The sequence below is a fragment of the Sus scrofa genome, chromosome 13, assembly GCF_054392235.1.
Source record: "Sus scrofa isolate SSC_HxYL_T2T_F1_AM1 chromosome 13, Sscrofa_HxYL_maternal_Yorkshire_Landrace_v2.0, whole genome shotgun sequence".
Taxonomy (NCBI): Eukaryota; Metazoa; Chordata; class Mammalia; order Artiodactyla; family Suidae; genus Sus; species Sus scrofa.
Window position 1 is genome coordinate 113,869,793 of NC_139395.1, and position 24,432 is coordinate 113,894,224.

The window sequence follows — 24,432 nt, forward strand, 5'->3', positions numbered from 1 at the left end:
GATTACATAACCGTAAAATAATTAGTCCTGTATTTCCAGACAACTTTGTTTGAGGAGTTCTCTGCCACAGATCACTATTTGAAAAGGAACTGGTGCCAGTTAAGTCTATCTGGTTCCACACACTGTGTTTGAGGTTTTGCTTTTTTACTTTATGTCCCAATATCTCCCCTCTTATCCTACTTCTTCAGAATAAGTTTATTTGCTCTTCTGGCTTCAACTATCTCATATATGTGGATAGCTTATTTTTGTTCTTATCTTTTTTTTAATTTTACTGAAGCTTAGTTGATTTACAAGGTCATGATCATTTCTACTATACAACAAAGTAACTCACTCATACGTATACACATATCTTCTAAATTTATCTCTCTGACTAGACATCTCTTTCACTAGGTAGGTCCATATGCTCCAAAGTCCACTGGGTCTTTGGATGGGACCTCCCCTTATATGCAGATCCTAAGACAAAGGTTTGAGTGTGAATAGTTAATTTGGGAGGGTTCAATTTAGGGACTCCAGCAGGGGAGTGTGGAAGTGATACAAGAATCCAGGGTTTGTCATGAGGCAGAATATCACTGATAGGCAACTGGGGTTCAGTCCCAGTGAGGAACTCTGGGAGATGGCATAGAAGGCACCTGAGATTTACCCTTCCCGGAGGGATGAGCAAGCCAGGGTGGGTATCCTCCAGTTCTTCTATCATTGTGTGAAGGCTGCTTCAGGGAGTCACACCCTATCACATTGTCTCAGATGCCCATGCACAAGGGGGTGTGAGCAGTGTACCACCATGTATGGGACTGCCCTTTCCACAGAATGTCACATAGATCCAGCAAGCTCTGCGTATCTAAATCTGGCTCCTCAAACTTGTATTTTCTCCACACCCTGAGGAATGTACTGCAGTTTACTCCCCCATCCAGGCAGGAACCGAAATCCCTCCGGCCTTCTGAGGGACCGTGCGTCTTATCAATCTTACCTCCTCAGTAGATCCTGACTCTCTCCGCTTTTTTTCTCTCAGCACTGGCCCTGTATTACTTTAGACCCCCGTTATTTTCCCCACATGTTCCCCTCTTCTGGTCATATCCTACCAGCCTTCCTCCTTCTAGAGCAAGAGTTCCAAAAGTAGAGCTGCCCACATCCCTTCTCTGCTTTTTAAATTATTAATGACTGTCTGGGGAGCAGTGTAAGGTCCTGACACTGCTTGTAAGGCCCTTCATAATATCGCTACTCTCATCCCATGTCATGTCCTCACCTCACCACACATCCAGGCCACACTGAGCTGCTTCAACCTTAAGGCACAGCACAGGCTCTGCCAGGGCCGGCTCATCAAGAGGCGTCCCCTCGTGAGGGCACCTTGTCCTGGCTCTTCACCTGGCAGGGTTGCACCTGCTCTCATCCCTTCACAGTCCAGTGTTGCCAGCTGCTTAGTTGTCCATCTCCTTACTCAGTACCCCAAGGGCAGAGGCCCTTTAATAGTCTCCACCTCTGGAACCTAGCACAGTGTCTGCTCATGGGTGCTCAGTAAATATTTGTTGAATTAATTTGACAAAAGTGTTTTCTTTACTCCTCAAAGCAGTCCTATAAGATTGTATTATTATCTTGACTTTACAGATGAGAATATTGTGGTCAAGTAGGTTAAACACCTTGCTCAAGAGCAACAGAGCTAATAAATGGTCAAATCAGGATTTGAAGTCAAATCAACCTCCAGAGTTGATATTCTTTCCATTAAATAGCATTAATTTTTATCATAGTAAAGCATTACACATTTCCTCTATTTCATATTTTATGAATTTAAAGAAAATAACCTGAATTAGAATTTTTTCCAGAAATGTATGTGTTCACGGTTAATTTCCAGAAAGAAAATATTCAGCCACCAGCAATACAAGACCTGCAAGGTTTGATGTGGAGCTTGCTGAGAGTATCCTGCAACTTTGTAGTGGGACTTTAATGTGTGGGGTGAGATCATGGAAATGAATATCCATGGTCAGACTGTGATGCTTCTGAGCTTGTGAAATTTAAATAAACATCAGTCAGTTTGACAGTCAAGAGGATATATGTGAGGGCCTGGGGGGTGGGCAGGGTGAGGAGATTTGAAAATATAAGCAGTAAATTTTCACACATCACTGATTGTGGAAGTGAAATGATTATCCATCAATTACAAAGCAGTTAAATGGATCTGCTTCTGGGTTTTTACTGCGCTATTTATGTATCCAAGTCTCCTGCATGAGCTACTTATGCAACACAGTCCATGCTTGACAGTTAGCATCAGTTTCAGTGTATGTTGGAAATACAGCATGGTCACTGGATTTAGAAATAAATAAGCAACAAAAGAGGAATGGTACTGAAGAATGCTACTTTTGCAATGAAGCATGTACCTTTGAAATTATAAGAAAAATAATTTCCAAAGATAAAATTAGGTTGGCCTTACAGGAGTATTTTATGTTTATGTTGTGAAATGTAAAATACAAATCTACTTATTAAAGTTATTAAATCATACATAAATCCAAAAATTGCAAAAGTATGTTTTCTTTATGTCCATTTAAGCTCTGGGTTAGTTGGATTCCTGGTGCAAAATATAAGATTTAGAAAATTCAAACATTTATGAAAATTTAAGAGAAGAAGTAAATGAGAAAACAAATGTAAGGCAATTAATATAGTACATGGAATATATAATCAAATGTTTGCTACAATTATCACTAGTATTACTGTAAGAAAATACAATTACTGAATGAGATTTTATTCTTCTGTGATCCTGATATTGGTCAATGTCCAGCTATTAGAAGTCACACACACACACACACACACACACACACACACACACACTGTTTCTGAAACTGGAATTAAATTCATGATTTATCAAATTACCACAATTCATCCTCAAAGAACATAGTAGGCACAATGAAAAATAGAAGATATGGACGACTATTATGCATATGGACCTTACACAATCTACTTTGAAGGTATTTGCTTGAATTCAACCTTTAGGTTGAACTTTTATATTAGTCTGATATCACCAAAATGCAATAGGATCGCTTTTCCATCAACTCTATTTAAAAAATTATTATGTTAGAGACTGAAAGTACTAATATTCATGGGATTTTGCAGGTAAACATTAAAATTTGGGAGGTGACTAACAGATCTTTAGTCCTGATAGGCTGGTCTTATGGCCCAAATTCTTACTTCTGAATCCCCAGAATGAATGATAACCTTCAAGCACAAAAAAAAAAAAAAGATAAAATTAATAAAAAAGAAAACAAGTATTAAAAATATATCCCTTAGTTTTGAAGCTCAATAGCTTACTCGAATATATTACTGAAGATCATGTTCTGTTGATAAAAAATAAAACAGGTTTATGTACCCCCATAAACTTGTAAAACTGCAAGAGATTATATCATTCAAGAATCAGCTTCATCATGTGGAAATATTGCTTGATAATATTGTCTCACTCTAAGTTGGCCTTCCAGATCATCTGAAAGTGTATGAAGAAGGTGTAGGTAAGACGGTCTAAGCAGTTGATTTTGCATATCATCCAGGGGAGAGGCAAGTGAGGATGATATATAAAGATTATTGATTTAAAAGAGGCAGCTGTATATTGAGTTTGATATGGGCACCTCTTAGGCCTTCAGCCATGTCCCAGAACCAGTACTGACAAATCCTCCTCTGTCTGTTCCTACTTTTATTTTTTAGAGCTGAGTTTCTGGGTTTTTTTAATTAGATGCAGTAATTATATATTAGTAGATACTTCTGTGAGTTTTAACTCATGCATAGATTCAGGTGCCCATTGTCACAATGAGTATACAGAATTACCCCATCACCCTCCCCCAAATTCCCTCATCCTGTCTCTTTTTACTTTTCTACAACCCCTAACCCCAGGTGACCACTGATCTCTACTCCACCCTTATGTCTTCTCTGGAATGCCATATACATGGAATTATTCAATGTGTAACCTTTTGAGACTGACTTCTTTTACATAGCATACTGCTTTTGAGAGTCATTCATGCTATTGTATCAATAGTTTTTTCCCTTATATTGCTGAAAGGTATTCCATTAGATGGATATACCTTCATTTGTTTATCCACTCTCCCATTGAAGGACATGTGGGTTATTTCCAATTTTTTCACTACTATGTCTAATGCTACTATAAATATTTATGTATGGGTGTTCTTGCTGTTTTTATTTTTAAGGTAATTTTTTTATTTCCTTTGGGCAGATAACTAAGGTTAGGATTGCTAAGACAAGTTCACAGATTTGTAAGAATCTTCCAAAGCACTTTCGAGAGTGTCTATACCATTTTGCATTCCACCAGCATTGTATGAGAAATCTAGCTTGTCCACATCCTTGTCAGCACTTGGCGTGGTCAGTCTTTTTTATTTTAGCCATTCTAATAACTTCTTTGTCTTCTAATCATCAGGTTTTTAGTCTCTGTACCATCAGGGACCACCAGTGGTATCCCAAATTGTTCTGGCAAGAAACCTTGGGACAAATTCTACAATTTAACACAGTGGCCTCATTTCATTCCAAAAGTGTATTGTGGCATGAGATACTTTTAAATATGTTATGAAGTCATCTCAAATCTATAACTAGAATGCTTTCTCATTGTTAGTAATTACATGTATACTGTAATTAGGTTAGTGAACATTCATTTTTGTTTACATTGGGCCTAGCTTAAATACTTAAATTAAAAATTTTCAAAAAAATACTCAACGAGTTTTACATATCCTTTTTTTTTTTTTTGTTGTTGTTTTGTTTTTTGTTTTTTTTTTTTAATTATTTTTTTTTTTTTGGTCTTTTTGCTATTTCTTGGGCCGCTCCCATGGCATATGGGCTAGGGGTAGAATCGGAGCTATAGCCACCGGCCTACGCCAGAGCCACAGCAACGCGGGATCCGAGCTGCATCTGCGACCTACACCACAGCTCACGGCAACGCCGGATCGTCAACCCACTGAGCAAGGGCAGGGACCGAACCCGCAACCTCATGGTTCCTGGTCGGATTCGTTAACCACTGCGCCACGACAGGAACTCCTACATATCCTTTGTTTTTATCATCATTATCATTTAAGTGAAGCAGAAGCTTCCTTGCTTCCCCTCTAGAAACTTGCTTTCAACAAATATTTGTTGAGATCCCTCTTTGTGCCAGGAAATTTTCTAGGTGTTGGGGTACAGTGGTGAACAAAAAAGGACACAGATACTTGCCCTTACAATGCTAAAATTTTTACAGCAGGTCAGGTAATAGAAAATAAATGGTTGAAATATGTAATATTTTAAAACAATGAAAGCATTTGCAAGCTGAAATAGAGGATAGGGAGAGCTTCAATGAGAAAATGATGATTGAGTCAAAATTTGGATGAGGTGAGAGCAAACCCTGCAGATACCTCTGTAACCAGTGTTCCAGGCAGGGGAAGCAAGGATATGAGCTTTGAGGCGGGAACATACAAGACAAGATCAAAGAACAGCCAAAAGCCTGGGTGGCTGGTGGAGAGAGTGAGCAAGAAGATGGTACCAGATGATGTCAGAGGGGTAATAGTGGACCAAATTATGTGGGACTTTGCAAACCACTATAATGACTTTTGTTTTTACTCAAGATAGAAACCCATTGGAAGGTTTTGAACAGAGAAGTGATGTGAATATAGAATATAGATTTTTGCGTAGAATGTGGACCTGGGGCCAAGAGTGGAACAAGAAAGGTCAGTTGAGATGTCATTGAAGTCATCCAGGCTAGAAATGGTGGTGGCTTGGATCTGGGTGGCACCCAATGGCAACATGAATCCAAACAAGCTGAAGGAATACCTTTTATATGAGCATCTTAATAATATATTGGATGCTATTGCTATTTTTAAGGTAAAGAAAACTCATTTTTAACATGCTGGCCTATTACCAATGTTTGGGTTTCATCAAATATGGAAGGCTGTGCTTGAAGAAGCTATGTAATGCATATTGCAATTATAAGCAAAAGAAGCTATAGCTACACCAATCATAGGACCTTGAATCCTTGTACTCTGGAAAATGCTGAATTTATTCTTTATAGCTGAAGTGTAATGCCTCAGTCACATGACACAATTCATCCCCTGCACTGAAGACATTTCTGCTAACATTTTGCAGCTGATTATGGAGATATTGGCAGGTTCCATGGCTGTTCACAGGCAGCCAGCTGAGACAGTCAAATGAAGCTCACTCAAAGTTTTCATCTCTTCTGTACATGCCTGTTACATCAAAGGCTTATTATATTATGAACCCCTTTCAATAACTACAAAGGTCTCTGACATATTCAAACTGATGAAAACTGTCTTTGCCAAATAAAATGTGATTAGAAAGAAAACTTGGCATTTTTTTAACTCAGGAGGCAGCACTGTAATGTTAGATCACATGTCTTTTTTGGATATTTTTGGGGAAAAAAAAACACCTCCTGGTTTCCACATCAGCAAGAACTGGTGTTAGTATCTGCTGACAGGCTTGAAGGAAATCTTGTCCAAGGTCACAAGCATCTCCACCTTCTTCAGAGCCCTTTTTCCAAGAAGTTTCATCATGAAGTGAGAACAGAATATAAAGTTGTTTTCCATGCATAGATATTCTCTGGCTTTCTACTAAACATCTTGAAACAACAGCAGTTTCATTTATCTCAGATAAGAACAAAGTCCTCTTTGGTTAACAGTTTGATAAAGAAGTATGCATTCATATGTTGATTTACTTAATGGATGTTTTAAACCCATAATATTCAACTGGGGATCCGTAAAGATTTTCCAAGGAGTATGAGGATATGAATGGATTTTAATGGACAAAAATGTCCAGAATTCTAACTTTCTATTAAAATTTCTCTAAAACTGAACTACATGAGAATGTATTTCAGATTATTTCTCTTTTCCCACTTTCTCTTTTATAACTGCCTTTTTTTCCCCTTAAAAAAAGAAAATATATCTCATCCACTCAAATTTAATATACTACGTTGCCTAGGGTATTAACATGTCCAAGGCATAAAATACTAACACTGATTTTGAGAAAGGGACTAATTCTAATGACTAGATAATAAATCATTTTGCAAAATCAGATAGTTTCTTTGTTTTTAATGAAATTGAAGAAGGATCTAATAGTTGAGAGATAATTAAATATAATGTCAATGAAAGGCACTGATTTTAAGAATATAACTTAGAAGGAGTTCAGAGACTTGAGAAAAATTTCTAGAACTTATTTTTTTTAATCTATTTTCATTTCTCTGTTCACATAAATAAGCCTTCTCAGGCTTACATCTATAAAAATTATAAATAGAAATAGAATTGATGCAAAACCCTCTCATTCTATTGGGAAGTAATGCTCATTCAGAGATAGATGATGTAATAGAAAAGTGGTTTGATTCTTCTCAATAAATGATGCAATTCCAATAAAAATAATTTTACCTTTGATAATTATATATCAAAATTTGTAATATATTTATATTTTAATAAATTATGTACTACTAATAATTATAATGATTAAAACTAGAATAAATTTTAAAAGTTTAAAGCCTTACAGCCATAGGAAATAAATTTTTTTAAATGCATTCGTATTTTATTCTAAGAAATAAGATTGAGTAATCAGGAAAAAGACTTTTAAGCACAAAAGTTACATTAAATTTAGATAAAGTTCTCTAGGTGAAATAAAATGTAAAATTCCTCATCTGCTCACTCACGTGTCCTCCTTTTCTTATAGATCTTTTAGCATTTTTATCATAATTACTTCACCTCCAACCCTGAAAATTCCAACCTCTGGGCCACCTCTCAATCTGTTTTGTTGATTATTTCTTCTCTTCACCGCAAGTCACATTTTCTTGCTTTGTTGTACATGTTATAATCTTTCTGAAGGAGTACACTTTATGCTAGGGATCAATATAGACTGAAGAAAATAATATTTATCTCCAAAGCGGGGAACAATCATTTTCTGTCAGGCCGTTAGAGTGGGAACTCAGTCAGTTTGAACTGTATTTGAACAGACTTGGAGCTTTTTGCCCTGGTGGTTCAACTGGTTCATCACCACTGGCTTCAAATAGTTTGAGGGCATGATCCAGAGTTTCCTTCCAACAAGATCTGATGTCAGAGCATTGGAAGGATTCCAGAAACTTTTCTGTGCCTTGGTGTTCAGCTGCCAGATTTTGAAACTGTGGTTAATATCTCCTTGCTTATCAACCCTGTTGGTATGGTTTTGGATCACTGAGGAATTTTCTCCACTATCTAGTCCTGCCCCTGCTTTCTGCCCCTATGGAGACTGAACCTTCAGCCTGATTGAACTTTCCTTTGCTTTTGAAGTGCTACTGCCCTGTGATGTAAAGACTAGGAATGCCCTGGAAGAGCTTCTCTGACAAGCTATTAATCTTTGATGCTGAAAGCTTGGAGTACCCCTGATATATTTCCCTCAGCTCTCTTATGTCCCCTCTCACTTCTCCCTCACCTTCTGAATGTGAAGAGTCCCTATGAACCTCAGTGAGAAATATTTCTCAACTTTCCTTCTCTGAGCTCCTTGCTTTGGGCATCTTACCTCTATACCAATAAAGACCTGTAAAAGTTGGTAGGTAGGTACATATTTACAGAGTTGATTGGAATTTCTAGGCATATAATCCATTATGTCATCACCCATATGGCTGCTCAGTATTTGTTTAATGTTTGGCTGGCTTCAGTTCTTATACCTCCATGGTAGGAGCCATAGATCTCTCCCAAGAAGTGCTTATAATTTTCTGAAAGTTAGTTAGTTTGGGTATCTGTATAGCCTAGCCAACATTTTTGTAGCTTGTTTTATTAGTTTTTGTTTAGTTAAGATTTTCCTTGTAAGGTAAGGGTAATGATTTGTTATGACTTTCCATATCCAAACCAGAAGCCCTGTTCCAATATGTATTAAACTGATGACTGTGGTATTTAGATCCCATTAGTTCCATTCAAAGTGATGTTTCAACTTGATTTTAAAAGATTAATTTATACAACAGGCTGAGAATCATATCCTTCAGAACTATTTAAACATTGTGAAGATTTTAGATGTCAACTTTAAAAGTATAAGGGAATACATAGTTTTTAATATTCTTTTGGGAATAGTACATGACTGATCTCAACCGTAACAATAAAAGTGGTCTTTTTATTCTCTCTTGATCATTGGAGTTGGATTGACTGGCCTAGCTTTTTGTTTGTTTGTTTGTTTGTAATGATTTTTACTTTTTTCCATTATAGTTGGTTTACAGTGTTCTGTCAATTTTCTACTGTACACTAAAGTGACCCAGTCATACATATATATACATTCTTTTTCTGACATTATCCTCCATCATGTTCCATCACCAATGGCCTAGCTTTGCTTCAGGCTATGAGTTCTCCAGACTTGGTTCCATTTCTGGAGTAGAACGAGGTCAGAACCTTGCCAGCCTCTGTCTAGCTGGGAATTGAAGATATTCAGAAAAAACTAGAACACTTTTGAAAAAAAGATCTTAAAATCAGCCACTTATTAATTATATAATTTTCATCTCAAAGATATATAATTTCCAAACATTCCAAATATAGATAAAGCTAAATTTCATTTCCAACCCAAATGTAATACATTTTAGCATTTAGAATTGCTCCTGAAAATTTTTTTTAAAATTATTACAATAAATTTTTCTTTACCAAGTCAGGGTTTAAAAGTCTGCTCCCAAAATTCCTGTTATGGATTAAGGATTTGGTTATTGCACCCAGCTGTGGTTCAGATTTGATTTTTGGCCCTGGAATTTCCATATGCCACAGGTTTGGCCAAAAAAGAAAAAGAAAAAAAAAATAGTCTGCACCCAAATAAACACTATTCAACACATAGTTGAGGAAACATCTCTGCATTTTTTAGTATATCACATATAAATTCAATATTCCTTCTTTTATTGTTCTGTCAATTTCTGCTGTATGGCAAAGTGACCCAGTTATACATTTATATACATTTTTTCCACATTGTCTCCCATCATGTTGCATCAGAAATACTAGATATGGTTCCCTGTGCTACACAGCAGGATCTCATTGCTTATCCAGTCCAAATGCAAAAGTTTACATTTGTTAACCCCAAACTGCCTGTCCATCCCACTGTTTCCCCCTCCCCCTTGGTAACCAAAAGTCTGTTCTCCATGTCCATACGTTTGTTTCTTTTCTGTAAATAGGTTCATTTGTGCCATATATTAGATTCCAGATATAAGTGATATCATATGGTATTTGTCTTTCTCTTTTTGACTTACTTCACTTAGTATGAGAGTCTTTAGTTCCATCCATGTTGCTTCAAATGGCAATATTTTATTCTTTTTTAAATTTTTTTAAAATTTATTTATTATTATTATTTCCCCCAACACACTTTTTTTCCCACTGTACAGCATGGGAACCCAGTTACACATACATGTATACATAAATTTTTTTTCTCCCATTGTCACGCTGCATTGTAAGCATCTAGACATAGTTCTCAGTGCTACACAGCAGGATCTCATTGTTAATGCATTATAAAAGCAATAGTTTACATCCATTAACCCCAAGCTCCCAATCCCTCCCACTCCCTCCCCCTCCCCCCAGGCAACCACAAGTCTATTCTCCAAGGACATGATGTTCTTTTCTGTGGAAAGGTTCATTTGCGCCAAATATTAGATTCCAGATATAAGTGATATCATATGGTATTTTTCTTTCTCTTTCTGACTTACTTCACTCAGGATGAAAGCCTCTAGTTCCATCCATGTTGCCGCAAATGGCATTATTTTGTTCTTTTTTATGGCTGAGTAGTATTCCATTGTGTATATATACCACATCTACCTAATCCAGTCGTCTGTTAATGGACACTTGGGTTGCTTCCAAGTCTTGGCTATTGGGAATAGTGCTGTAATGAACATGCAGGTGCATGTGTCTTTTTTAAGGAAAGTTTTGTCTGAATGTATGCCCAGGAGTAGAATTGCTGGACAATATGGTAGTTCTATGTATAGATTTCTAAGGTACCTCCATACTGTTCTCCATAGCGGCTGTACCAGCTTCCATTCCCCACAACAGTGCAGGAGGGTTCCCTTTTCTCCACAACCCCTCCAGCACAATTTTGTTCTTTTTTATGGTTGAGTAGTATCTATTGTGTATACATACCACATCTCTTCTTAATCCATTTATCTGTTGATGGACATTTAGGTTGTTTTCATGTCTTGGCTATTGTGAATAGTGCTGCAGTGAACATAGGGGAAAAAATATGGAACCCTTCACATATTTGCATGTCATTCTTGATCAGGGGCCATGCTAATCTTCTCTGTATCATTCCAATTTTAGTATGTGTGCTGCTGAAGTGAGCACCAATATTCCTTCTTTTAAACCTATGTTTTCATTATATAAAATTCATTTTGTCACTGGATCCAACCAGATTTAAAAGATTATAAAATTGTTTTTTTAATTCAAATTTAAAGAAAACAAAAGTAATCCCTTTTTCATAGGTTGCTGACTTCACTATTTGATAACTAAGAGCAATTTAGCAAGATTAGTTGAATATAAATTTTGGCTACACTGCTTATTTTTTAATGCCTCTTATAGTGTCAGTGATTAACTGGTCCACAGCGCAGTAGGTCATTTTTTTTCCAGTTTCCATCTATTTAATTAAGGCATATAGTTATTTGGACAGAAAGTAGAATGAAGTTTGTTTAATGTCAGTTCTTAATGTAAGTTAACTATAGAATCATAAGTTATCAGAGAACTAAAAATTGAATGAAATAGTTTTAAATCCCCAAGTACTTCAGAGGTAGCCAAACAATTAAAATGCTATCAGCTAGAGTACCCATCGTGGCTCAGTGGAAACGAACCCAACAAGTATCCATGAGGATGTACGTTTGATCCCTGGCCCCACTCAGTGGGTTAAGGATCCAGCATTGCCATGAGCTGTGGTGTAGGTCACAGATGTGGCTCAGATCCTACATTGCTGCGGCTGTGGTGTAGGCCAGCAACTGCAGCTCCAGTTGGAGCCCTAGCCTTGGAACTTCCATATACCATTCCTGTGGCCCTAAAAAGAAAAAAAAAAAAATACTGTCAGTCAAGTGATAAACACTAAAGCAAATTCCCTATAACCTGAAGGACCCTGGTTTTCCTGATTACTTTATGTGTCTGTCCAAAATGAATGTGAAAAATAGCCCCAAACTTCATACTTCACAGTAAGTTAGGATGCCCTTCCTCCGTGATTAAAAATATTGTAGTTCATAAAGTTGCCAATATGGTAAATCTTGTTATTTTATGACTTTCACTTGATGACTAATAATAGAAAATAGCATTTAGTGAACAGTTTATTCTATGCCAAGCACTATGCCAAGCCCTTTACAAGAATGATCTCATTTAACTATCATAATCCTTATGAAATAGGCACTATTATTATCTTCATCATGGAAACGAGGAAGCGAAGCTTAGTGGAATCAGACAGCTTGTCTAAGACATAACCAGTAAGTACCATAGCAAGAATTTGAACCCAGATCTAATTCCAATGTACCTGACCATCTACTTCCCCAGTGTACTTTATGTGTTTAGTCACATTCTAAGACACCGCGTATCTTGGACACATTCTAAAATACATCTTTTGTTTTAATTAGCTATTTCTGCATTAATGTTATGTTACAAAACACTCCAAAGCTCAATGAGTCCAACAATCAACATCTATTTTTCTTCATCCCAGGAGTATGGGGGAGCCAGGAAGACCCCCTTTTAAACTCTTGGTCAGCTAGACCTGGCTTCAGGTTTAAAAATGGGTCCACATCTGCTCCCTATGTCATCATATTCTTCTTGTACCAGCAGTTCCCAAAGTCATGTTTGTCTTATGGCAAGTCATAGGAGTGGGAAAGTACAGTCTAAACCATATAAACATGTTTCAAACTTCCTGTATCATGTCTGCTCACAGTTCATCGGCCAAAGGAAATCATAGGGCCAGGTTCCAAGTCAATGGGTCAGAAAAATATGCTATATCCCGTGGGAATATATATTTCTCCCCCAAGAAAGAGACTCTTTCTGACACAAATTCAGTCTGTCACATACTGCTTGTACAATGCCACGGGTAGAATGCTTTCCTTTGTTATTATCAACATTGTTCTGCAAAGTCTATGCACTGGAGGGATGTGTGTGTATGTGTGTGTGTGTGTGTATGCATATATATATATATACATATATATATATGTGTGTGTGTGTGTGTATCTCAGATGCTATGTGGAATAGAAACAGAAGCATATTTTCAGTTATTAAGGGGAGCTCCTGTTTTTATAAATAAAAAATAAATTTTTATACCAATTCCTATCTTTTTTTTTTTTTTTTTTTTGCCTTTTTAGGGATGGAACTGTGGCATATGGAAGTTTCCAGGCTAGCGGTCAGATCAGATCTGTGGCTTCTGGCCCACACCACAGCCACAGCAACGCCAGATCCAAGCCACATCTGCGACCTACATCTCAGCTCAAGACAATGCCAGATCCTTAACCGTCTGAGTGGGACCAGGGATTGAACCTGCCTGCTCATGGATACTAGTTGAGTTCGTTTCTGCTGAGCCATGATGGTAACTCCCAGTTCTTAATTTTTAAAATAAAAGATCTGCTATTTGTGAAAATAATACTAATAAGGATTAAAAAATATTTTATTTCATTTTATTTTTATTTTTTATTTTTCTTTCTTTTTTTTTTTTTTTTCTTTTTTCTTCTTAGGGCCATACCTACAGCATATGGAAGTTCCCAGACTAGGCATTGAATCAGAACTACAGATGCCAGCCTCCACCATGGCCATAGCAACATGGGATCTTAGCTGCATCGGTGACCTACACCACAGCTCATGGCAACACTGGATCCCTAACCCACTGAGCAAGGCCAGGAATCGAACCTGCATCTTCATGGATACTAGTTTGGCTTGTAACCCACTGAGCCACAATAGAAACTCCCCAAAGTATTTTAAAATAAAGTGGATTATTTAAAAATACACATATATGTAAATAAAAATTAAATTGCAGAGTTCCTGCTGTGGCGCAGTCGGTTCAGAACCTGACTGCAATGGCTCCAGTTGCTGTGGAGTTGCAGGTTTGATCCCCAGCTTAGTGCAGTGGGCTAAAGGATCTGGCATTGACATAGCATCTGTGTAGTTCACATCTGTGGCTCAGATTCAGTCCCTGGCCCAGGAACTTCCATATGTTGCTGGTATGGCCATAAAATAAATAAATAAATGAATAAATAAATAAATTATACCTTGGTTTCTAATACCATTCTCCAATAAAAGGAATGAAAAAAGAGGTCAAAGAGTAGCTTTACATTGGAGAAGATTGACAAACACTACCTGAACCAGGTGCTCAAGATTAACATCAACAGTGATTAAGGAATGTTGATGAGATGGAGTGCACTTTATATCTGTGGTCTTCCTACCAAGGTTAGAGTGGTAAAGTGTGAGGTACCACCCATCCTCACTGTAATTTCCAGGTCTCTACTCTGGCCATCTCTGGTCCCCCATTCCCCATCTGACACCCTTACCTCTCTGGTTACACAAAAGAAATCCACAGTTACTACTTTGTGCTTATCAGAAAAAAAGTGTGGAAAGGAAAGGGTTAAAAGGAGGGCCTGGGCAGTAAGGAGGGGTCTTGGAACATCCTAGGGTCACTAATAGGGGTCTGGCTAAGAACATTTGACACTTTTCCAAAACTATTGATTATATGAAATGGAGGCAAGACTCTATTAGTTGCATCAAAAATTAAGGAGTTAAATACCCTTTCAATGTTTTTAAAGCGATAAAACATTCAAGAAAGGATTTGGTTGGATTTTGATAAAGCTGAAATGGCTTCCAATAGCAATCCACTCTCTCTGTGTTCTATATTTTACTGTTTCTCTTGAGAGAAACCATGACATCCCATTTCTGGTTCACATGTTTTAGAAAAAAATGAAAGCATATTGTCAGTCATGTAATTGATATACAGTGCTTCTTGACATGTCTATTTTTAATTAAAACACATTTTAATTAAAAAAAGGAGAGAGCAATTTTAAGAGAAGCTCTCTGCCAGATGGTGATTCCTAATTTACCTCAAATGTGTTGGGAGCCACATGATTCATTTTTGATTAGCTTGGGTTTGTGCGTTGTAGAGAATAGTAATTTTATATGGAAAATAACCACCCACAGCAACCCTTCTAAGTGGGGTAAGTATGTGTGTGTGCACATGGGCATTGGCATTAGTGGGTATGCCTTACAGCTACTCACCCATGAAATCCAATGGCATGAATGAGATTTTTGTGTAAAACTTTCATGCATGCACTAGTGCTTCTGTTAACAAATAAAACTCCTACAATATCAGATTTGGGTTTGCAAATGCAGGCTCACCTTTGAGTACCAAATCTCAGAGCCAAGAAATACTACTGGACGGTGTCACTTGCAGTGGTGGTCGGGATTTACAGTGAAGCAAGATGGGAGGAATAATACTGTTTTTTCCCATAGATTCACATCTCACTGGCTTCATCACAAATCTGAATTCCTTACAAACTCTGTGCTCCACAAATGCATATACCTCACATGCTCTCTGTCTATAGACCATAGTGACTATATATAGTGTATATTCTGCAGTAGCTGCTTGTAAAATACTGTGTACTAGACCGTAGTCACTGTAGTTCCATGTCCAGAGACAATAGTGAGAGAAAACAAGGTGACCAGAGGGTAGTAGTTGTTCTAAAGAATCTGTCCCTGGTTAGAGTGTAAAGTGAAACTAAGTGAAGCATTAAAGTGGTAAAGTGAAACACTGAAGCATTCTAAGTCACAATTACAGCATGTAGTTAAGCCAGACTTAAATTATCAAAGTTTAAGCATCATTAAAGAGACTGGCAGTAGTGTTCCCTCAATATGGGACTTGGATGAGCTGCTTAACCTCTCTATTTCCCCAACTATGAAAAAGAAATAATATCTGCCTGTTACAGTAACTGTGAGGAATGAATGTAATAATAACTATTAAAGCATTTTATAATGGTCTAATACTAAAATATACTTTATTAATAGTGAATTCAACAACACTTTTTCTTGGATCTGAATATTGTGCTGCCTGCAAAAGAGTCCAGTGGTGTTAATGTTTTTGTTTTTGTTTTTTTAATATTCTCTCTGAGAAAAAAGAAATAAAGCAAAACAGGAAATGTTCCAGGAATTTTTGGACCTTAAATGAAATAGTTATTTTTATTTTTGTATGGTTTTTTTAGGGCCATATCTGTAGCATGTGGTGATTCCCAGACTAGGGGTCATATAGGAACTGTAGCTGCCAGCCTACGCCACAGCCACAGCAATGCCAGATCTGAGCCGTTTCTGTGACCTACACCATAGGTCACAGCAACGCTGGATCCTTAATCCGCTAAACGAGGCCAGGGATTTAACCTTCATTCTCATGGATACTGGTTGGGTTCATTACTGCTGAGCCACGATGGGACCTCCAAAACAGTTATTTTTTAAAAAGCTTTGGGGTTTTATAATTTTAATCATTTATGAGAGACACACAGTTTCCTTTTGTTTGTCCAGATTCAATCCCCGAGTTATGGTTGGTGTCAAAATAGCTCTAAAAATGAGAATACAGATTGACAGCACTGTCAGAAACAACCATACCTTTCAAAATAAGATGCCGTTTATTCAAAATCTTAGGATGAAATAGATCCTAAATGGAAACAAAGAAATTGTTCAATGAGCTCAGTGGGAAGACTGAGCTTTCTAGTGTGTTTTTTTAAAAAAATTCAGTTTTTAAAGATTGAGTTTCTGACCACAGTTTTAAGAAATGCCAGGAACAGGATATTGTTTTGATTCTTAAAGTTATTTTAAGATAGTAAGATATAATTGATAAGTTATAGAAACAACTTTCAGACTTGATTTTCAATAATAATAAAACTTGAAAACTTTAATCATCTTTTATTTCAAACTCACTTGTAGCACATGCCTCAAAATTTCCACTGAGTTCTGGATGTAGCAAAGATACCACATATGTTACATCATAGAATTTATCAACGATGATAATTAGTGTGAGAAAATAGGGTAAGAAAGTTAAATATCCTTGTGTATACCCCAAGGTACACTTAGATATTTGACAGATTTCGCATATATCTTAAGGTTAGTTAACATTAATCTTGCCAAAACACAACTTTACTTCTAAATATTAAAGTGTATTTACACAAAGGCTATAAAGTCTCATTACTTTTACCAAAATGCAGTCGATATAACACTGCTGTAATTTATCTATCTAACTCCTACTTTTTATATTAGTTTGCTTTGTATTGGCATGGTTCCTAAAGTGTTCAGATCTTTTAAATTTGCATTTCAAAGTAGCCATAAAATATGTATTCCATTGCAAAACATTAGCATAAAGCGATTCAGTCTTATATATTCTGTCGGAAATGCCAGGAAGAATTCCACAACTATTGCATTTCCATCTGGCAGCATCTTCCTACACTGAATATTTGCATAAATATTTCAGCAATAATGTAAAATTATGAAACATAAACTCTTTAGGTTATATTCCAAATTGATAACCTCTTCAAAATTTAATAAGCAGGGGAACTATGCAATTGCAAAGAAATTACTATAGCGCTTTCCACCTATTTTGAACTGTCTTGGGGAAGCAGTTCCTTCCTCAATACATATTTCACTCATATCTTACCTTTTCTGTCCATAAGGAATGAGTGTTCAGTGGTTGAAAAAATGAATTCCTGCATGATATAAGTATGAATGTTTAAGTAGTCTAGCTGCCTTTTCCAGAACATTATTCTGTCTGAATGAAAGAGTTACGTGCTGAGTTAATGACAGGTGACTGTAGTGGAATTGGGATATTATGGAGCAAGAACTTTCTGTTTTATTTAAATGAATGCCATCTTTTTTAGTGCAAAGATAACATTCATCCTCAGAGCTGCATTTTCCAAGATTGGTGATGATTAAGGTGCTAACCAAATTTCCAGAAGCTCATTTATTTTTCACCAGTGATGACAGAGCACCTGTGTTTTCACTCATATTGTGCAAGGAATATCCACATTTTCAAGTGTAAATGAGGCTAGAGATAGGAAAGGTACTTTATATGCTACTTTATTTAATAATCTAACTCTGAAAGTATTATACCTTAGGAGGTGGCTAAGAGTCCCTCAGCGGAGTCAGACAGAACTGGATATCAGTTTGGCTCTGGCTTTTATTGATTCTGTGACCTTGGGCAGGTTACTTAAAATCCTTTCATTCTTTTGCTCATCTTGAAAGGGGTGGTAACAATATAATGCCTATCTCTAGGATTGTTTTGTGAGTTAAAGGATGTCATGTCTGTTGAGTGTTCATTACACTGCCTGGCATGGGTAAAAGTTGAGAAAATGTGAAGTCTTACTATAAAAATGTCCTTATTTTATTATCGTAATTGTTATTAGCCATCTGTGCAAACTTTACAATTTCTTTCATATACATATGATTTCCATGTACATATACATATCTGTGTGTGAAGTAATAGAGAAAGCAACAGCCTGGTAGGCAGGGGACCTGGGCTCGAGTCTCAGGTCCTATAGGGGTCTTTGGGTAAGTAATTTACATTACATCTCTGAACCTCATGTTCTTTATATTTAAATAGAGAGTTAAGCTTAAAGATGATAATCACCAAAAGACAACCTACTGAATGGGCAAAAATATTTATAAATGATATGACTGATAAGAGATTAATATCTAACATATATAAAAAACCTCATATTACTCAACATCCAAAAATTGAGCCGATTAAAAAAAAAAAGAACAGAACAATTGAATAGACATTTTTCCAAAGAGGGAATACAAATAGCCAATGGGCACATGAAAGAATGCTTAACATCATTGATCATCAGGGAAATGCAAATCAAAACCATAGCTAGATATCTCCTCACATCTGTCAGAATAGCCATCATCAAAAAAAAAAAAAAAAAAAAAAACAAACAACTCAGATAACAAATGTTAGGATATGGAGAAAAGGAAACCATCATACACTGTTGATGGAAATGTAAATTGTGCAGCCACTGTGGAAAACATTATGGAGGTTTCTCAAAAAACTACAAATAGAAATACTGTATGACCCAGAAGTTCCACTCATGGGTATATATCTGAAAAAAAAACTAATTTGAAAAGATACATGCACCCCCCCCAATGTAGCAATATTTACAACTGCCAAGATAAGAAGCAGCCTAAGTGTCCATCAAAAGTTGAGTAAAGGAGATGTGGCACATACATGCAATGGAATACTACTCAGCCATAAAAAAGAGTGAAAATTTTGCCATTTGCAGCAACATGGATGGATTTGGAGGTTATTTTACTAAGTGAAATAAGTCAGACAGAGAAAGACAAATACTATATGATATCACTTATATGGAATCTAAAAAATTACAACAAACCTAGTGAATGTAACAGAGAGGCCAACTCGCAGATACAGAGAAAAAACTAATAACCAGTGGGGAGAGGGGAAGGGAGAAGAAGCAATATAGAAGTAAGGTATTAACCTTACAAACTATACAAACTATTGGGTATTAAATAAGCCACAAGGATGTATTGTACAATGCAAGGAATAAGCCAATATTTTATAACCATAAATGGAGTATGACCTTTAAAATTATGATTCACTATTGAACACCTATAACTCATATAATATTGTACATCTACTCTACTTCAATAAAATTAAAAATTGGAGTTCCCGCTGTGGCACAGTGGGCTAAGAACCTGACTGCAGCAGCTCAGGTTGCTATGGAGGTCCCGGTTTGATCCCTGGCCCAGCTCAGTGGATTAAAGTATCTGGCATTGCTGCAGCTGCTACATAAGTCACAGCTGTGGCTCAGATTTTATCCCTAGCCCGGGAACTTCCATACACTGTGGATGTGACCATAAAAAATTTTTTAATAAAAAATAAATTTTAAATTTAGAAAAGAAAAGGCTCAGTTCTGACTTTCTAGAAGACTAATCCTTTCAGAACTAAGCGGTGGTGTTGGCAGCTTGATTATTAAGCTTTACCAAAGCACCCCAGCTACATTTCTTCTGCCTCTGAGCACTTGTCTCACTCCTGAGGCATGTAAATAATTCCATTGAATAACACCTAGTCTTCAAAGAGAGGAGGTTTTCAAATTGTCAACAAAACATAAGAATCCGGGATAAAGCTGTCTCTATGACCTGCCACACTGGTTTTTACTAAGCTTTTTTTTTTTTTAATGATATTTATTTTTTCCATTATAGTTGGTTTACAGTGTCTTGTCAATCAACTGTACTGTTTTTTTCTACTGTACTGTTTTTTTTAATGTAAATTGGCAAAATAATAGAATCTATTGAGTGTTGACCAGCTAGTTTGCCAGAATATTTTTGCTTTTGTATGTGTGATTCTGGCATCACATAGACACTGAGAGGGAGCTAATTTTCTGGAGGATGCTTTAGATACCAACATTTATGTATTGAAAAAGCTAAATAACTTAAACCTCCTTGGCCAGTGCACACCTGGATGTAGTACCATTGACTGTTTGTGAAGGGCCTCCTGAAGTCTAAAGCTCACATATCCTCCAAAAAGAACACTTGTGTCAGAATGAGAGAGAGGGGTTTGGTGGACTGGAGCCTATAATATTTACTTGTTTATATGCTTGCTTGTTTGTTATAAGTTCTGAAGGCTAAACTGACTTGTCTAAAAGTATTCACCTAGTAAGTATCGCATCCAAATAGAGCTCTTCTAGATTCCAAAGTCTAGACTCTTGGTTACACCTTATTGGTGCTTCATAGCTTCTGTTTATTAAGCACTTTGTACTTGGTTCCTAGATGCTTTACATATATCAGTGCATTTAATCGCATCCCATTTTAACCTCACAATAACTCTGCAAAGTTAGGAAACTGAAATGCAGAGAAACAGGAAAATGGGAAAGTTGAAATTAAAACCTAGCTCCTTTTTACCTCAAAACCCATATTTGTTCTGTCACAACATAGTATCTCATATGGTATAAGCTGCATTCTTTTTTCTATAAATGAAGTTATGAGGTTTCTAGTGGAAAGTTTTTTGTTTGTCTGTTTGTTTGTTTGTTTTGTCTTTTGACTTTTTAGCTCTGCACCTGAGACATACAGAGGTTCCCAAGCTAGGGGTCAAATTGGAGCTGTAGCCGCCAGCTACAGCAACGCAGGATCCGAACCACATCTGAGACCTACACCACAGCTCATGGCAACACTGGATCCCTAACCCACTGAGCAAGGCCAAGGACTGAACCTGCATCCTCATGGATACTAGTCGGATTTTTAACCACTGAACCATGACGGGAACTCCCTCTAGTGGAAAGTTTTTATGTGTAAAATCAGAGATTGTATATCTAAAAAGGGTTTGGTTATATTGTACTTATTTATCCTAAAGTATAAAATTGGGACAATTAAATTTGATAGTGTTCTTTGATTGTTTTCTCACTTTCAATTAAAAATAGTGGTAGGGGAAAGGGAATTGGGGAAGATTGATGTTTCCTTACAATGAACTTGGTATTTTAAATGTTTATTCTCAAAGATTAATAATAAGGTGGCTTGATTTTTTATCTAGAATTCATTGGGGGGAAATGATGAATAAGTTCAAGGTTATTTTCATGTTTTAAAAAACAAAATCTATAAATTGAGTAAGAGAAAGTATCTAATATAAAGATATGAAAATTTGGAGCTCCCATCGTGATGCAGTGGAAACGAATCCAACTAGGAACCATGAGGTTGCGGGTTCCATCCCGCCTCACTCAGTGGGTTAAGGATCCGATGTTGCTGTGAGCTGTGGTGTAGATCGAGACACAGCCGGGATCTGGCATTGCTGTGGCTGTGGCATAGGCTGGCAGCTATAGCTGGATTCGACACCTAGCCTGGGAACCTCCATATGCTGCGGGTGCGGCCCTAAAAAACCAAACAAAAAGATATGAAAATTTAAAATATATACCTATACAATATTTCATAATTGGGTCTCTAGGTAGGTAAAGCACTGTTCCAGCTCTTTAGAGACCTGACAAGGAGGATCTGCTGTATAGCACAGGGAACTGTGTGATAATGTGGGAAAAGAATCTGTGTGAGACCCTCCTGCTCTTACAGCTCTGTAGAGCTGAAGATACACAGATCAGTGATAATTAAGCCTCCCATTTGTGTATGATTTCCCAGGCAGTTTCCCAGTGAGTCAGCTGTGCAGCCAAATATGCTCATTTCACAGATGAGGAAGACAGTATTTAAATAGGTGAAGTGGCTTTCTTAAATTCTCATGGCTGGTGTATCACAGAGCTAGGAATCAACCCCAGATCTTCTGAAGCCAACTCCAGTTTTTCCTCAATATATATCGCTTATTCTTACAACAGTCCAATGTGTAATTGCTGATGTTTCTGTGTTTTCAAAGAATTGGGGGGAAATGGTCAGCATTCTCTGTCCTTGATGGCATAATTACCATAGAGTATCTGTAGGACTTAAATCATTTTTCGTGCTTCTGCTATAGGAATTGATGCATTCCTTGGTATACATTAGTGAGTAGGAGATGAAAGTGAAAGATATGTTTCTGCATCATTTGTGTTCTACTGTCTCCTGCTAATTTAGCCTCAGTTTGTGGTACCTTGAGTGCACACCAGAATGGGTAGAGAAATCATAGACTGTTGGATTTGGGAGGCCTTCACGTTTGTCAAATCCCTTACAATACAAAAGGGAGAAACTGAAGCCTTAGACATGAAGGGAGGGGCCACAGATGATACAACTTCTCCAGAGCAGAGTGAGGCAAACTCATCCATTGTATCCAGTAGTGTGGAAGGTACAGATTGCCACTAGTACTGTGGGTAAGTTTGGGAGCTACTGAGATAAGATTTTTTATTTTAATTTACTGGTATGTGTATATTTTAATTTACTGCTATGTGTATTTTTTAATTTTCACTGTTGAAAAGACATGGAAGAATGAAAGATATTTTCGTAGTAGTTGGCCAAGTATTTGAGTAGTTGGCCTCATTCGAGTCTGAACAGCCTCCTTGCTTCATCATTAAGGGACTTTGAATCGGCAACACAAATAACAGTGGTTGCACTCCTATCCTGTTTTGGGCCACACCACGGAAGTCCCAGATTCCCGTCTTGTTCTATTTCCCACCTTACTCACAAGCTGCATCCAGAGCCTTAAATATACCAAGGGCTGTCTTTTCCCAGGTCCTTGGTACAAGTGGTTCTCTTTGCCTATAACACTTTTCTGCCTTCTGTCTGCACAGCTAGATTCTCGTTTCATTTTAGGTCTTAAGTTAAATGGAGGGTTATCAGATAAAATATAGGATCCCAGCCTAACTCAAATCTTAAATAAGCAATAAATATCATGTTTATATAAATATCTCCTAAATACTGCATGGCACATACTAATACTAAAAAATTACCTGTTGATTATCTAAAATTCAAATTTAGCAAAGCACTTCATATTAAAGTTTTTAACATAAGTAGATTTATGCAGTAGATGTAGTTATAAGAAATAACACAAAGAGATCCTGTATACTTTTCATTCAGTTTCCCCCAATGGTAACATCATGTATAACTACAGTATAGTAGCACAACTGGGAAACTAACAATGATACAATCTACTGATTTTATTCATATTTAGCCAATTTTACAAGCATTGCCTGTGTGTTTAGTCTATGCAGTTTGGCATCACAATGAAAATATAAACCAGTTTCATTATGAGGCCTCCTCACATTACCGTTTATACCCATAACCACCTCTCCCCCTTTCTCCCTCCCTCAACCCTGGCAACCACTGATCTCTTCCTTGTCTCTATCACTTTGTTAGGGGAAGAGTGTTTCTAATAGTTCTATTTTTTACTTTAACATATATTGGGGAAATAATGAACACATCAAAACCATGATTTCAGGGATATTGCTTAGTAACCTGGGTATTTGAATTGTGTAAAAGCCAATTTAAAGAAACATAGTGAGCAAGCAGTAATTCTGGGGGTGCACAGCTATAACAAAAATTGTGGAGTGGAAATCATAGTAGTTGTGTTGGGAAGCAGAAAATTTAAGCAGGATAGATGGGCCAGGTTGAAGGGAAGACGACCATCTGTCCACGCCTTTGTAATTCTAAAGGTTACCCTTAAATGTGAACTGGGCATTCCAAGCCAATACTTCTAGTCCCGTTTTCAGGGCTCAATTTCAAATTCAGCTAATCATCACCGTATATTTGAGCAAACATAAGTGATAAGGACAAGATAGCTCAGATATGCCCTGGCTGAGTCTCTGCAAATAGAAGTTACCTTGTGACAATCAGAGCCTAAACTTTTAAAGTTTTTGTTAGACATAGTTTTATTTTTCCATTTGTAATTTATACTCAGTTCTTTAAAAATCAAAGGGAAAAAAATAAGGTAGAAGTTAGAATACCTGAGCAGATTCTAACATAAAGGGTAAGGAGAGGAGTTTGCATAAACCTGTAAAACTTATTTATATCTTCATGTGCAAAAACAGGAGAAGAAGAAGAAGCAGGGCTAAAAAATATGCCTGTGTAGGTCTAAAGTATTATTATTATTATTGTTTGC

General features: G+C 36.9%; 1 protein-coding gene and 1 non-coding gene across 6 annotated transcripts in view; one reads left to right on the plus strand and one right to left on the minus strand.

Annotated features, from left to right (window-relative positions):
• Positions 1–24,432, plus strand: part of SCHIP1 (schwannomin interacting protein 1) — a 776,793-nt gene that overhangs the window by 264,309 nt on the left and 488,052 nt on the right. The gene's annotated exons all lie outside the window — the stretch shown is intronic.
• LOC146397558 (U6 spliceosomal RNA) lies at positions 11,158–11,264 on the minus strand. The gene has a single exon (XR_014825419.1). It is a non-coding gene; the product is annotated as a U6 spliceosomal RNA (small nuclear RNA).